This window comes from Camelus bactrianus, chromosome 11 (genome assembly GCF_048773025.1).
Source record: "Camelus bactrianus isolate YW-2024 breed Bactrian camel chromosome 11, ASM4877302v1, whole genome shotgun sequence".
Lineage (NCBI taxonomy): Eukaryota > Metazoa > Chordata > Mammalia > Artiodactyla > Camelidae > Camelus > Camelus bactrianus.
In genome coordinates this window covers 8,494,960-8,512,053 of record NC_133549.1, presented here as the reverse complement: position 1 = coordinate 8,512,053, position 17,094 = coordinate 8,494,960, and positions in this window count along the sequence as shown.

The following is a 17,094-nucleotide window of genomic DNA, read 5'->3' as shown; positions in this document are numbered from 1 at the left end:
TTGGGCCAAGCTGGGAAGGTTTCGCCAAGGGTATCAGACTGGCCGGGCAAGTAAGAGAGAAGGGAGCATAATGTAAGAGTTATTTAATATTGTGCTAAATGCTACATGATCTCCATAGGAGCCAAGAAGAAACCCAACTAATAATTTTTTAAAAAAACTCTCAATTCTGCAAGTATAATGGAGGCCTATTGTGTTCTGCCCTGCAGGATACAGAGAAAGATTATTACATAGAAATAAGACCATCCTTAAAGAAGGACTAGAGACCTGAGCTGGGATTTTTACACAGGAAATAATGCAGCTAACAGTGCAGAGGCAAGAGATGAGCAATGTAACGTTGTACGCACACTCACCGTGGACAGCTGGAAAGGCAGCACTGGACAGAGTGATCAAAGACCAGTGATCAATGTCCTTCCCATGTTGGGCTTCTCTGTAAGGTTCCCAATCCAGTGTATCTCCAAGAATCTTCCAAGAGAGATGGCTTATTTCTTTTATGATGATCCAGACTTGGCCATACTTGTTCTCATGTCTACCCCCTACCTTCTCTAAGCCAGACCCACAGCTTAATGACAGGCACAGAGTTTACTACCCATAAAACTGTCTTCTGCTTTTGCCCTCGGCTCGGTAGCCCCAACAGCAGATCTATAGGAGCTCTCACACTGTGATGTCAGACAACCCTGCCTCTGAATCTGGTTTGCAAACTTCTTAGATACAGGAGTATAGACAAGTCATATCTCAAAGTTCCTTGTTCCTTATCTGGAAAACAGGAGCCTTCAGACCTCAGAAGGTTGCCGTGATGATTCCATATGATTTGGGGTCTGAAGTGCTGAGCACTGTGGCTCACACTCAGTGAGGGCAGAAAACACAGCAGATCACCAGTGTTTACCATTTCCTCTTCCCATGCAGGGTGGGCCCTGGGATTTTACTTCCAGTCCCTCACATAGGACCTCGCATGCGGTAGGGGCCTGACACATACCTGATGAATGAATGAAGGGACGGATGGGTGGATTACACTGAGACGAAGTCCTGTGTTTTTGTTTTTTTTTTTTTTTTCAATTTTCTACCATAGGAGGTTTAAAGTTTATATCTTAATCCTCTAAATTTTATTCGTAGTTGGACTTACAGTATTCTTTAAGCAGTGTTTTTGGTTCTACTTTTAAGAAATAACGAAGTAATGATCAGAATGATAACATTAAGTTGCACTGATCTAAAAACAGCTGCTGTTCTCCACCACTAGGTGGCGTCTATCAATAATAATGCCAAGAAGCAGGGAGCCTACTCTGCTGGTAATAATTCTAAAATTAACACAGAAAAGACGCGCGCACACACACACACACACACACACATATTTACCTTTTAAATATGATTTCTTTGTAACGTTAGTTATGGATTTAGAGCTGCCTACAGTTTGGCAAATCTCATTTTAAGTCTCCTGTAACCACATTTTTAGTTATTAAACTGGAAGCAGCCTCAGTGTGAAGACATTTCATAGTACCTGCTGACTGCTCTCCAGATCCTTGTGTCCTGTTGATAGGACAACTTACCCCCAGGTTACAAAGTTAGAGAAAGTTAGGGGGAGGGTGTAGCTCAGTGGTAGAGTGCGTGCCTAGCATGCACAAGATCCTGGGTTCAATCCCCAGGACCTCCACTAAAAATAAATAAATTAAAACCTAACTACAACCCCCCACCCCCAAAACGTTAGAAAAAGTTGAAAGCCTAGGGAAAAAATAAAAAGGCAGACAGACCCTTCATCATCCCTTCATCCCTTCATTCATTCGACAACTTGGGGTCAGGTTCCTAGGGACCGTCAGTCTTGTACAAGGCACTGAGGTTACCTTGGTAAATAAGACTGACCTTAAGGACGTGCCTGCTGTCCCATAAAGGAAGACCATCAGACACATCTCAACACACCTAAAGCCGAATCCATCAGTTTTCCCCAAAGGCAGGCTCCTCTTGCTACCCTTATTAGCACCTGTGTCACAGTGGTGTCACTCTGCTAACAGTAGACACCGTAGGGTCTCCTTGGGTCCCACCCTTTCTCTGCCTTCCATGATCCAACATGGAAGTATTCTGGTTTCCCCCAAAGGTCTCTCACACCAGCCTCCTCTGCCCTTCCAGTGTCACCACCCCCTCTGAGGTGCTTTTCGCCTCAAGTGTAGACAACTCTCCTCAATGAGTTCTTTGCTTTCTGCCCCTCAACTTTCCCAATCGCCAGATACACACTAATTTTAGTACATAGATTTCCAGCTCAAAATCCTCTGGATAATGTCCAAATCCCCTCCCCTTACCAACATGTAGACCTTCCACAATCTGGCTCCGACATGAGCTTCCTGGACCTCCTGGCAATATTTTCTCCTCCTTGGAACACTCACTTCCCTTTGCCCCATGTGTCTCCTCCTCCTCTGACCTCTCTGCCCCTCCTCACTCTCTCTGAGGCTCGTGGTGTTCTCTTCTGCTGCCTTCTCCCTCTTCTCCACCATATGATAGGCCACAGGATTACTGCCTACTCTTCCCTCTCCCTAGGAAACCTCATCCTTCCAGTGTCTACAATGACCATCCTTCTGCAGTTCACCCCAAACCTCAGCTCCCAGGCAATATTTACTCGTACACCTCAAAGATAGCTCACACTCAGCATGCGCCAATGCACAATATATCCAAAAATGAGACCATCACATGGCCTCCCAGATGCCTTCTTTTCCTGTGATCTCTAGTTCAGTAATGCCATCACCACACGTTTGTTTCTTATGTCAGAAACCTCCTACTCTGCTGGGGAATGTAGTTCAGTGCAGCCACTATGGAAAACAATATGGAGATTTCTCAAAAGACTAAAAGTAGACTCACCGTATGATCCAGCAATGCCACTCCTGGGCAGATATCTGGAGGGAACCCTAATGTGAAAGGATACGTGCTCCCCAACGTTCACAGCAGCACTACTTACAACAGCCAAGACATGGAAGCAGCCTAAATGTCCATCAACAGATGGCTGGATAAAGAAGCTGTGGCATATTTACACAATGAAATACTACTCTGCCATAAAAAAGAATAAAGTAATGCCATTTGCAGCAACATGGATGGACCTAGAGATTATCATTCTAAGTGAAGTAAGTCATAAAGAGAAAGAAAAACACCATATGATATCACTCACATGTGGAATCTTAAAAAAAAAAAAACACTAGAACTCATCTACAACACAGAAACAGACTTGCAGACATAGTAAACAATCCTATGGTTACCGGGGAAAGGGGGTGGAAAGGGATAAATTTGGGAGTTTGAGATTTGCAAATGTTGGCCACTATATAGAAAAATAGATTTTTTTTAAAGTTTCTTCTGTATAGCACAGGGAACTGTATTCACTATTTTGTAATAACCTTCAATGAAAAAGAATATGAAAACAAATATATGTATGTATATGCATGACTGGGACATTGAGCTGTGCATCAGAGATTGACACATTGTAATTGACTGTGCTTCAATTAAAGAAAGAAAGAAAGAAAGAAAGAAAGAAAGAAAGAAAGAAACAAACCAACCAACCAACAAACAAACCTCAGGCTTTTCCTAAACTCCTGCTGCCTCACACACCCATCCCGTCAAGGACCAGGGCTTCAGCTCTACGTCTTAAGTCTCGCTTGCATCCATCTGCATCTCGCATCCTTCTGCTCCATCGTATTTTGCCAAGACAACAGCCGTCTCTTCCTGTCTCCTGTATCATTCTTCTCCAACCCGTCTGCCCCCTACAGTCTTTCATCCACACTAGTCAGACCGCTTCCCTCTCCTGCCTCAGAATCTTCAGAGGTGGCCTGTTGCCCACAAGTCTAAAACCTTAACTCCCGAATCTGCCCCCTGGCCTCCCCAGCCTGCCGCCCTGCCCCCTTCCAGGTACCTTTCCATTCACTCCTCACTCTTCGCACGGAGCCTCCAGCAGACTTTTCTCTCGGCCCACAGCTCCCCTCTCTCCCTGCCCTCATCTGCCTAACTCCTATTCATGCTTCAGGTCTCAGAAAGCACTCTTTCAGGAAGACCCCCCTGGACCCTGCACCGGGTCAGGTCACCGCGGTGTCCTCTGGTGGCCTCTTGAGCTGGCCCACCTCACACCTCCCGCTGCATTCTTGGGCGCATGGCCTTTGTCTTCACCACTAGGCTGGAAGCTGTGAAGGCAGGAAATGCCTAGCAGCCTTGACTGCCTCCCTGAAATGCCCTTTCACAGCCTGATCTACATCCAAATTCCTAATAGCTGTTGCCAGAGATCCCAGCCTGGGCTCCAGACGGGCCTCTGCTGGTGCCTGTGCTGAATGGAAGATGCCCCGGGCGGGGGTGGGGGTGATTTGTTGCCTCTGCAGGGGTTTCAACATGCCCACTGGGAACCACTTCATCCTAGGGAAAAGGACACATTGGGCCACTTAGAGAACCTCAGAGTTGGAGGGGAGGCAGGATTCTTGGGACCGAATGATGTCCATCACTCATAACAGTGTATCCCGGAACCTGTCTCCATGGCTGAATTCAAGGGAGAAGGAGGGCTATACTTTAAAATGACCCACTGAAATCCAGGGGGGGGGGGCGCAGGACACAAGCGAGTTGCACCTGTTTTCTTCTATTAACCGTGTGACCCAACACAATAAAGGTGTCCCTAGATTCAGCCCTGACCTTCAAACAGCACAGGCACCTCGGGAGCTGTGCCCTGCGGGACGTGGCAGGGACTGGGGCAAGGAGGAAGAGGACGGGCAGGCTCAGGGAGGTGGTGGTATTCCTCTGGGTGGCTTTACCTGGAAAAGGAAGCTGCAGCTCTTGCCAGCTGCACTGGTCCAGAAGCCACGCTGCACCTAGCGGGAGGCAGAGTTGAATCAGCCATGTGTACTTGAGACTCAGCCCTGAAGATGCCCAGAAATCCGTGAGTTAGCCGATGCTTTTGTAGCGAGGTGGTATTCTAGCACAGCAGATGGGAGTGAGAACCAAAAAAAGACCAATAATTACTGTAAACGTGGCCCTTTCCATACTTGAAGCCAGTCTAGGGAATCCTTGGCCACGTGCAAATTGTACATGTCACTGGTTTTACAGATATTGTCTCAAACTTTCTGTTATTACTGTAATAGGTCCAACCCCGTCTTGTCTCTCTAACCACATTTGATAAGTGGTGGAGATAAATCTGAGCGACCTGGCCACTTCAAGGGACTTTGAAGAATGCTAGGAGTGTGTGGTATTATTCTGAGACTATAATACAGAAAGAAGCAGTACTCATATGTTTTTGCCCCCTGAGGGTGTAAAACCTGGAAAATGTACAGATATGCCTCAGAGATATTGTGGATCCTGTTCCAGACCATGGCAATAAAGCAAGTATTGCCATAAAGCAAGTCACACACATTTTTTTGTTTCCTAGTTACATTATATAAAAACTACATTTACACTACACTGTGTCTGTGAATTGTGCAATAGCATTATGCCTATAAAAGCAAGGTACAGACCTTAATTAAAGATAACTATCGCCAAAAAATGCTAGCCATCATCTGAGCCTTCAGTGAGTCGTAGTGATAACATCAAAGCCCACTGATCACAGGTCAGCACAACAACCAGAGTAATAAGGAAAAAGTTTGAAAAAGTGCTAAAATCACAAACACACGAAGTAAGTAAATGCTGTTGGGAAAATGGTGCCCATAGACTTGTTTGATGCAGAATTGCCACAAACCTTCAATCTGTAAAAAAAAAAAAAAAAAAAAAAACAAAACCAAAACCAAAACACCATGATATCGGAAAAGCACTATAGAGGAAAGTGTGATAAAATGAGGTATGTCTGTAAATGGGTTTTTTGTCTCTTGAGTATGTAGGGCCAGAACCCCAATTTCTTCACTGTCTCCTATGTTGAAGACATGGTCGCCCTTCTGTTATATCCATCCCTTCCATGATCCACCCAGCTGTTTCCCAGAGGAAATTAGAGGAGAAGGGTGTGGAGAGTGGGTGTGGAAGGTACATGTGTGAGAGGAAGTATGATAAAGTGATCTGTCCAACTCCATTCTAATAACAAAAAGCCCTTGCTTCAGGGTCACCTGTGAGCCACATCTCTTCTCCATGCAACAGCACAACTCATCAATGAGAGAGTGTGATTGCTTCCTCCCAAAAGGCAACTTGCATGAAATAAAACACAAAGCAACAGTCTCAGACAAGATTTTTTTTTTTATGTTGGTGTGTTGTTCAAGAAGGTTTCTGATGGTCATTACCCACCAAGGACCAGCTCTGGGACCCCCTTCGGGAAGGGAACACTGAAGCCTTGCAAGACCAGCACAAGCATCACACAACATCCCATGGCCTAGATAATTAGTCAAGTGCCCCAAATATGCAGTCTGATCATTTACTACCATTTCTTCCATCGACTATTACTTAGCTGACTCCCTGAGAAAAGCCTGCCCTACAGGAAAAAAAATTATAACTGTCTGTGCCTCTCCATGCGTCTATATACACAGAGCGATACCCTCCAACAAAGAGGCACATGTTAATGTGGAGAACAAACCACATTACATTTCATTCGTTCTTGTTCTGATCCTTTCATCCTTTCAGTGGTTTCCCAGTGGCAGGAAACCACTAGAGGGGACCCATCCAGACAAGATTAGACAACATACAATTACCATCTTTTGTATTCCCACTTGGAAAATTGACTGGTATTCACGGGGAACAATAAAATCAAATTTTCTGCCACTTTGTTCCCAGTTCAGGGTGATAAAAAGCGGATCTGCTGGAGGTGGTGTCACTGGGCACCAGGGGAAGACATCAGAGAGGAAAGTGCATCTGTATCGCTTGTAAACATATAGTTTACGCACTGAACTCCTTCGTTCCAAGCTGTCTGTTTTCCCTCTTTCCTGTAAAGCAGCATCAGTGAGCTCGGTTTCTTACTTGCTATTCGGAGATGAGGGAATCTCTCTCTAGCATTGGCACTGAGCAAGCCTGTGTGTGCTGAGCTCTTACTGTGCGCTGGGTGCCCTCCTGGGAGCAGGCGGTCCATGCTGTAGGTCCTCTCATAGGTGAGATTAGTTCGTGTCTAGTTTGGGGCTGTCAAATACCAAAAGAGTAGTGGGCTCAGGACAAGCATATAAAAAGACTCCAAGATAAACGCCTGTTCACTCTTTTTTTTTTTCCTTTCATCCACCTAACCGTCCATCCATCCAACATTCTTCGCGTGCGAAGCATTGTGGTAGGTACTGTGCTTCCAAAGATAAATTAGCTAGATCTCAGTCACTAGTGGAAGAGAAATTAAGTAGATTAATAATTTTTTTTTTTAATTATGATAGTTTCTAGAAAATTTCCTCCAGCAGTCAGGAAGAGATAGGATGTGAAAGTCAGCCCCAAAGAATGCCAGCTAGGAACCAGGGCGGGAAGAAACCTGTTTTGGATTAAGATGCCTTTCCCACTTCCTTTTTCGCTGTCACTTTTCTCTGATTTTTGCCTAGTCACCTCCTAGTCACTCCTTAACTCTGACAAAGGCAATATTTCCCTGTGTTTTAACTATGCCACTGGCCCCCACTCAAGGTTATAATATACCAAGGTTATTTTTGAACCAAATCCAGTGAAATATTTTCCAGTTTAGAGATAATGCAAAAAGAAATCTTTTCCTTTTTAAGATGAAATCTCCTGAACCTGAATTGGCATTTACTACGAAAGATTTTAAGCTGGTCTTTTCATCTGGAATTGTTGTTTTGCTGAGGTTACACCTTTTTTCTTTGTTTTATCATCCCACCCATTTTTATATGCTGACTGCGAAGGTAAGCAAGAGAAATCAAATTTAATTGACAGACATGAGGAAGCTCAAAGGGATAAGTCTCTGCATACCATGTAAACCCATCTTCGTGGCATGGCCATAATTTGCAATCCTCCTTAAATTCTTAAAAACCTTAGGATCTGTTCAGTGATTTCAATCTGAATGAGTTTTTTTTTTTTAATTTTGTCTTTAGCAAAATACTAATAACCTTAGCATAACTTCTTGCTCTTGAAATTTTCAGGCAGCATTTGTGCTAACAGAGTTATTGAACTTTATAGGGAAATTCGATTTCAGTCTGAGAGAACATAGATTTCATTTTCTGCTGTTGTGGGCAGGTTCTACTGTTGTGGACTTACAGAACTTTAACCTGCTTTTCCATCCTCTTTCAGAACATAGCATTTGGCTAACTCAGACTTTTTGGCTCTTTCTAAAAGAAACAAGACATAAAGCATGAGACTCTATCACTTTTGTAACTGCCGTTAATGAAGTTTATCCCATTTATAAGGAGGAAAATAGATAAGGCTAATTGAAAAGACAACACAGCCCATCAAAGAAAGAGCCCGCAAATCTGGCTTCCAGCCTGGGAATGTTTGGACACCACAGAGAACATGACAATATTATTCATCTTTGTTGCAACCCAGTGATTGACTTGTGACCATTTTCACGCCCACGATTATTGCTTTTCATGACAGAACGTCTATCATTCCGGTAAGACAGGTCCTACTACTCAGCGTTGACAACTGAGATTCTCTCATGCAGACTCCCAGATTTGCCTCTAAGGGAAGACACAACCACTAAGTTAACTTTGCCACCATGTTTGCAGGCAATGAAATGTCACTTCCCACTGAACTGGGAGCCAGGTGGCGCGAGGTCTAGCCTGGCTCTGCCACAGACCAGCCATGGGACTCAGGGACTTCACTCCAACACAAAACACCCCAGTTTGTTCGCTGCCAATGATGGAGTGGGAATTAACAACCTCTAGGATCCCTCCTGGCTCTGACCTTGTATGCAATTCTTCCAGGTTAGCAGAAGCCACACTACTCTGAGAGATTCCTGCTCAATTACAGAAGGGCAGTATTTCTGATTACTCGACAAAGTATCACTTGCTAGATACAATCTGTTGTGCTTCTGCATTTGTTCTGCAAAGAGTATTGAAGGCAGGACCTTTCTTCTAAAAATGTTCCAAAGAGTTGAGTTTGCCTCCTTGAGACTTAACTATTGTCTACGAATGAAGGCAGTTGCAGCTCAAATATGTGACCGTTTTTATTTCATTTTAGAGGTTGACTGAGTGGAGTGGAAACGATTTCTGAGCAGTAGAGTCCTAGATCACAGAATCTGAAAGTCTAGAAGAAAATAACAAAGGTTTTTCTGGTGTCTCCAGGAAACAATCCAAGACAGACAAGAACATTTATTGTCATTACTTTGTTGTTATTGTTGTTTTTAAAAAGTACTTGAAAATATTGTTTTTTCTTACAGAATTTGAACATAGTGGTTGTGTGTCTTTTCATTATTTTCTCATTAGCGTTGATCTGTGTCTGTCTCCCACTGACCTCTGCCTGGGCAGGAATCTTCTCTTTCAAAGTAATGGACTCTTAATTGTCACAGTTTCTAACCAGCCTTGTCTAGCACTAATAAATGATTGTCACATGGAAATCTCTTCCACGGTGAGGTCCACTTTTCTCCAGGGAGTAGTACTGACTCTCACTCGTTCTTCTTTCATTAGTTATAAACCTCTCCCTAGACGGAAGAGTCATTAACTAGAAATCAGACCTGGTACATGACAGGTAAGAAAAGATACATAGACCTGCTTCTCTGAGCAAAGGCCAAGAGTTTGGTCATCTAGAGAAAATCACTAACTACGTGAGTTTACCTACAACAAAAATTAATCTCATCAACCTTTATGTTGTTATGTGTTTCTTTTTAAGACCAACTTAAATGAAAATAGAAATTGAAAGCCTTGGAGATAAGTGGAAAATAAAAAAGACCAAAAGCTTATGGCCAATGAAAGTGAAATATTTATTCTAATTTTTTATTTCTAATTGAAGTGCTGTTTTTAGTTGGATTAAATGGATTTGTTTTTAGACCTTCAATGGGTATGCAATGTGTTTAAATTAGGGGGCAGACCCAGGTTTATGGGAATTGAAGTTGAAATCAATGTGAGCGCTGCTCTTAAGAAAAAGATTACAGAATTACAAATACAAAATTAGACATGAAAGGGTCCCTTGTTTTTCTGCTACTAACTCCATGCTTCCAACGATGGACAGCACAGGACTTACTCCTGCTAGAATACACACCCTGGCCCAGCAGCACCTTCAAGCCTCTGACTTTTATGGAAAGAGAAAGCGCCTCACAGACACAAAAGAGGGGCATTTTACCAAATTTGTGAGCTATGACCTTTTCAGGTAGGATTCACCTTGAAAAAACAAAAGCTATTCAAGGTGGGATGTTATACAGGAGATAAGGGACCTGGACACCTAAACAGAGGAGCAGCATAGCAATTAACAAGAGCAGACATCACTTCTGTCCCTGGGGCGGGAGTGACCACAGGCAGAGCCACCAGAGCCCAGGCCCTGTCCGATCTGCAGATAACAAAGGAAGAAGCTGCTGGTGGAAGCTGGAGCCATGTGTATTAGTTACATACGCTGCGTAACAAATCACCTCAAACATTACAGATGAAAATGAAATGTATTTTCTCACAATTTCTGAGGATAAAGAATCCTGGTCTGTCCCTAGGGGTGTCATGGGGCTGTGGCTCCCTCAAGGCTAAAATCTAGTTAGTGGTCAGGGCTACAGTCATCTGAAGACCCCACATAAGTGACTGTTGGCCGGATTCAGCTCCTTGTGGACCATTCACCAGAGGTCCCCCTCAGTATCTTGCCACATAGGACAACTCACAACACAGCAGCTGACTTCATCAGAGCAAACAGGTGTGAACAAGACCAAAGGCAGTAAAAGCTTGTGCACAGCCAAGGAAACCATAAGCAAAATGAAAAGACAACCTACGGAATGGGAGAAAATATTTTCAAATGACATGACCAACAAGGGACTAATTTCCAAAATATATAAACAGCTCTTGGAGCTTAATTTAAAAAAAAAAAAAAAAAAGCAAACCATCAGAAAATGGGCAGAAAACCTAAATAGACATTTCTCCAAAGAAGACATCCAGATGGCCAACAGGCACATGAGATGCTCAATATCACTATTTGTTAGAGAAATGCAAATCAAAACTACAATAAGGTATCATGTCACACCAGTCAGAATGGACATTATTAAAAAGTCTACAAAAAATAAATTCTAGAGAGGCTAAAGAGAAAAAGGAAACTTTCTGCACTGTTGGTGGGAATGTAAATTGGTGCAACCACTATGGAGGACAGTATAGAAGTTTCATAAAAAACTAAAAATAGACTTAACATATGATCCAGCAATCCCACTCCTGGGCATACATCCTGAGAAAACTCTAATTTGAAAAGATATGCGCCCCAATGTTCATGGCAGCACTATTTACAATGGCCAAGACATGGAAACAGCCTAAATGTCCATTGACAGATGACTGGATAAAGAAGATGTGAGATATATACACATACACACCCGCATACACACACAAACACACCTGCATGCATGCACACTGGAATATTACTCAGCCATAAAAAAGAATGAAATAATGCCATTTGCAGAAACATGATTGGACCTGGAGATGATCACACTAAGTGAAGTAAATCAGAAAGAGAAAGACAAATATCATATAATATCACTTATATATGAAATCTAAAAAGAAATACAAATTTTATTTACAAACCAGAAATAGACTCACAGACACAGAAAACAAACTATGGTTACCAAAGGGGAAAGTGCAGAGAAGGGATAAATTAGGAGTTTGGGATTAACATATATCTGCTACTATATATAAAATAGATAGACAAGAAGGACCTACTGTATAGCACAGGGAACTATACTAAATTTTCTGCAATAAGCTATAATGAAAAGGGATCTGGAAAAAAAAGTATGTATATGTATAACTGAATCGATTTGCTGTACACCTGAAATTAACATTGTGAATCAACTACACTTCAATAAAAAATAAAAATCAAAAGACAGAAGTCAGTGTTTTTCTCACCTAGTCTTGGAAGTGACATCCTGTCATTCTTGCCATGTTCTAGTCACTAGAATGTGCCCAGCTCACACTCAAGGACAAGGGATTATACAGGAGCATGAATATGAGGAGGCTGTGGTCCTGGGGGCCATGGCAGAAGCTGCCAACCACACAGGGAGACACAGATACCGCCAAAGACAGCAGAGGAAGCAGACAGAGGGGAGAGGGAGCTGTCCTAGCTGATCCTTTCTCTCACCGTCTACTCTTCTACGGGGCTCCCAGCTGAGAGGAGTCTTGGAAACGCAATCTCATGGGCTACATCAGAGCAGGGCAAGGGCAGCGATGGGTGTGGGAGCCGGCTGACTACTGACCAGCGTAGCATCCTTTTATATTTCTGACATAACTGGACAAAGGACACAAGGGGATTGTGGTGAGAGAGAACTACTGAATGGTAACCGTGGCTCTCTCTGGGACCAAGGGGTATTATTTTTGCTCTCTTGTGAGGTGGCCCTTGTGCTAGATTCCAACCTTTCTACTCACCAAAGAGCTCCCAGCACACACACTCCGGAAACAAAAACTAAAATAAATGAGAAGCCAAGTCAGTTTGACCAGCCAAGAAAAAATACAATTTAGATTTCGTTGCCATACATTTAACATTTTCAAATACCGGTAAACCCCCCTCTCCATGTGACTAACGTGCATTTTCCTCCAGTTCTTCAGATGTTACTTTGCAGATATTTCCCCAGTTTCTCTCTGCTGCCCAGTCTCTCCCAGAATTCTGGTTCCACATTTGGACGATCTCAGGTTGGGTCCAAACCAGCACATCTAACTGACCTTGCCGCCTGCTAAACCCCTTCTCATCTGTCTCTCATATTTTTCTGTCTCCCCAGCGATTTTTTTTGTTTTTTTGCGCTCTCTCTCCCTCACCCAGTGTCTCTGCTCTACCTTTATGAGAGATCTCTGCCCCTCCACTCTCTCTGCCACCAATTTAGCTTAGGCTCCTACTAACTTTCCTTAGAACTAGTGCAACATATCCGTTGCCTTTTTCACCTCCACTCTTTTTCCTTCTTTCTAATCCATCCTATCCTCAGCTGGGATATTAGTGATGACTTTTACATGGTTTGATACAGTTTTGTAATTTCCTAGGAAGATAATACGGGCTCTTTGAGTGGCTTCTTTAGCAATAATGTCTATACTTTTGTAAATAAACACCTCATTTACTCATCAAAGGATCTTGGGCCAGGTCTTAAGGATGCAATAGTCAGTTCAGCTTTGATACCTCAAAAGCATGGATTTAGAGAGACAGAATAATCTTACCACTGAAATATCTTCCTAACTTCCCAGGGCATGAGAAAGGAGATTCTATCACAGCTACCCGTACGGATAGCATGAACTTTCACACAGAAAACAGAATGTCTGTGTGTGACTTTCCTCAAAATTCTCTGTCATATTATTGGGGGGAGTCTAATTCAGAAGCACGTTTACCAGCTGAAGTGTCCTGTGAGCTCTGACATCTACTTCGGTCTGTGAGTGCACAGAACCATTTTTACCCCCTCTTCCCTCCAGATTTGCCAACTTGAAGGAACTGGAGCAACTCAGCCTGATATAAAACTTTACCATCTCAGTTACAATGTGTCAATGTCTGGCGCACAGCACAATGTCCCAGTCATATATATACATACATATATTTGTTTTCATATTCTTTTTTCATTAAAGATTATTGCAAGATATTGAACATAGTTCCCTGTGCTATACAAAAGAAACTTTTTTTTTAACTTCAATTAAAAAAATAAAACTTTACCAGCTCAAGATTGAGGACTGCGCTGGTCCTGCCCCTCCTCTGCTCACAAATCCTTAATGACATCTCCTCCTCCTTCTAGGTCTCCCCTTCTCAAGGGGCTAAGTTCTGCTCTTCCATGCCCAACCCTCCCCACTCTCAGGCTGTCTTCCCACCTCCAGCGCAGGGTGCCAGTGCTTTTCACAAGATGCTTCCTCTCTTTCAACCATGTCCTGCCCTCTTAACAAGATCTAGTTCCAAAGATATGTGATGTCCTAGAAGGTCTATTCATTTATTTAAATCATTTACAAGGGAATAAACTGCTTCATCATCATGCCTCGTATAAATTTGGTACTCGGTGAATATTTGTTGAAACAAATGAATTCAAGGCTCTCCATCTATCAGCTATTTCCCAAACAGACAGGTCCTAACTCACAAGACACTTGCTGTGATTACCCGGTTAATTAATTGTCCTCCGGAGTCTGTGATGTTGCCACCTACCACTCTGTGCACCAGCACAAGTCCTGAGTTGGAGTTTACAATGCTTGCACTGACGTAAACTACTGACCAACCACTCCTGGGTCATTCAAATGCTATTGTCTTATCGAAAAGTAATTGACCTACAATACTATGTTAGTTCCAGGTGCATGACATAGTGATTCAATATTTTTATACATTAAAAAATGATCACCACGCATTCACATGCTCTGAGTTTCCCCACTCCTACATCTACATACATCCATGTACTTAGATGATATCCTTGGAACTTCCTCTAGGACTTGCCCTAATACCACGACAAAGTTAAGGGGAGATTTGGAGGGAAGGTATCTTCATACCCAGATGACCATAGTTTTGCCTACTGTGTGCAGGGCTCTGCACATCGGGCTCTTGTGAGTTCCACTCTTGGCTGGCCCACACCTGTTCAATGACTGCAACAGATTCACTGGCCACTTCCTAAAGTGGACACAGCCCTAAAATGAATTCAGCATATTCCCCTCCGGTTTTTAACTAGGCAAAGTGGAAGCTTATGCTTATTTGTGGTCTGAGATACTGGAGATACCAACCTTCATTCTTCTCTGCACTTTCTCTGGCTTCTATCAGCAGCCAGCAGAAGACTCCAGCTTTGCCCTATTTCAAAGCATGACCTCCCATTTGAACATTTTTCAGAGTTCTTAAGGAATTCTCTATTTCTAAATTCGCTTGCAAGTCCATGCAGTCCCGAAGCTCTGTCTTACCTTAGGTCTGCATTCTCACACTGCCTCACGTCAAAATTCTTACCCTGTCTTGGGTCCTCAGAATTTAGGAAGGGTCTCCAAGCCCAGAAGAGTTAATTTTGGAACACGAAGGCTGCCAGCTTACTAAGTTAAAATTCCTTTCATACACCTAATGACAGAAGACCATTCCTTGCACTCTCTCTCTAGAGATGTCCATGACTCCTCCACAGAAGGATACAGAGCACGTAAAACTGGAAAGGCAGCATGAACCTCTCTGAAAACAGCATCAGATCATGGTAAAATCTTAGTTATCCTTTTCCTGCCTCTGTTTCTTTTCTGTAACTTGAGAATTCTAGTAGCTGCTGCCCTACAAGGTACTCTTAAACACTACAAAGTTGATTGTAGTTGAATCATTGTATCCTTCCCGTTTGGTGTGCATTAAAATATTATTGGTACTAATCACCTACATAACATAGCCTCTGCAATACTTCTGTTTCATTCATGAACATATGTCTCATCATACTTTGTTTTGTTTTATGGGTTTTTGTAACCTTTCTTCTTATAGCTCAGGCTAATATAATTATTATAACTCAAAAATCAAATGCCATGATGTTAAAACTATTACCAGTAGAAAATCAAATAATGGCAGAGATTTTCCAGTGAAGAGTTAACATAGACATCCATTATAATCAGAAAACATCGAAATGTTTTATGTTTGTATTTTATCCTTATTATGTCAATTTCCTCTCATTCCTAATTCTGTGATCTTTTCATTTGATACCTATCTCTCTCCAGCTCGTCCTTTCCTGTTAGCACTGAACTCAGTGCCAGCTGTATAAAGACCTAAAGCCCAGTGAGAACCCTGTCATGGTTTGTCCAATGAAGAAAGGAGTTAATGAAAAACAACAAGTTTCCACTATACAGCACAGGGAACTCTATTCAATATCTTGTAGTAACCTATAATGAAAAAGAATATGAAAACAAATATATGTATGTAGATGGATGACTGAAACATGATGCTGTACACCAGAAATTGACACAACATTGTAAACTGACTATACTTCAATTTAAAAAAAAAATGAAAGGAATTAATGAATAAAAGAAAATCAACAACAACACAGATGCAAAGACCAGAATCTAAGTGTCTGTGTGTAATTTTTGTCATATGAATCCTAACATCAAAGCACAAGAAGCATACTTTTTAAGTTCCATTTGATAATCACTTGAGGCAACAAAGATCGGCTGCCAAAGCTTACCCAGTTGATGTAGGAGTTAGGTCTAGTACACAGAAGTGTTTTAAGCTCAAAATCAGAAAGCGTTGGCACACTTTTAAAATTAGAATGCTCCTTTGATGCTCTTTGCTTTTTCCAGTTAAAGAAACTGAGATCCTAAGAAATTACACGACTTGCCCAGAGGCACACCGTTTGGCAAAGTCGAGGAGCCTTGGCTTTCCTGGCAGTCTTTAACGCATAAAGTTTCTTTCCACCCCCAGCCCATCTGCTGATTCTGGGCATGCCCTCTGTATTAGATCCAGTTTCCCAAGCACATCAACTGTGAACCAATTGGATGTAAGTACAAAAAGAGCAGAAAACTTTTTCCAGGCAGCTGGAAAGTTCACTGAGAATTTATTTTTAGCATCTCATGTGTGCTCAGGAGCAACCATGGCAACCAAGGCACCTGGGAGAACCTGCAGGAGATGCTCACAGGGACCAGTGAATAGCACCAGAGGAAGGCGGCTTCATCTCCATGGGGAAGTGTGGACAAGCTGGACATGTCCCTGTCACCAGGAAAGCCATCACCAGAAAAGAAGAAACTCAGCATCAGCAGGACTTAGACCATCAGTGACTGATGAGACCATCTTTGTACAACTGTCTTCCTCTCCCTTCCTTCCCTCCTCCTTGCATCACCAATACAATGTGTAAATAAAGTTGAACAAGTCGCCTCTGACTTGGAGGTCTGATCATATGTTGTGTTTTTTTTAACTCCAGCCCTTCATGGAACGTCTACACACATTGTCCCAGAAAGGAAGTGGCCTTTAGGCTACCACTTGATGAATGACTTCATCACATCAGCAATGATGCAATCAGAAGCTCCCTCCTTGCCCTCAAAGAGCAGGTAAAAGGGTGACCCCGGGTAAGGGGCTGCACCCAGGAGTGTCCCAGCCATGGAGAAGCCAGGTTGGCCATGAAAGACTCCAGGGCACCTCATACTAATGTCACACATGGCTCTTCTCCCCCATGAAACTCTTCCATTAACTCTTGGGAAAGGATGGAGCCAG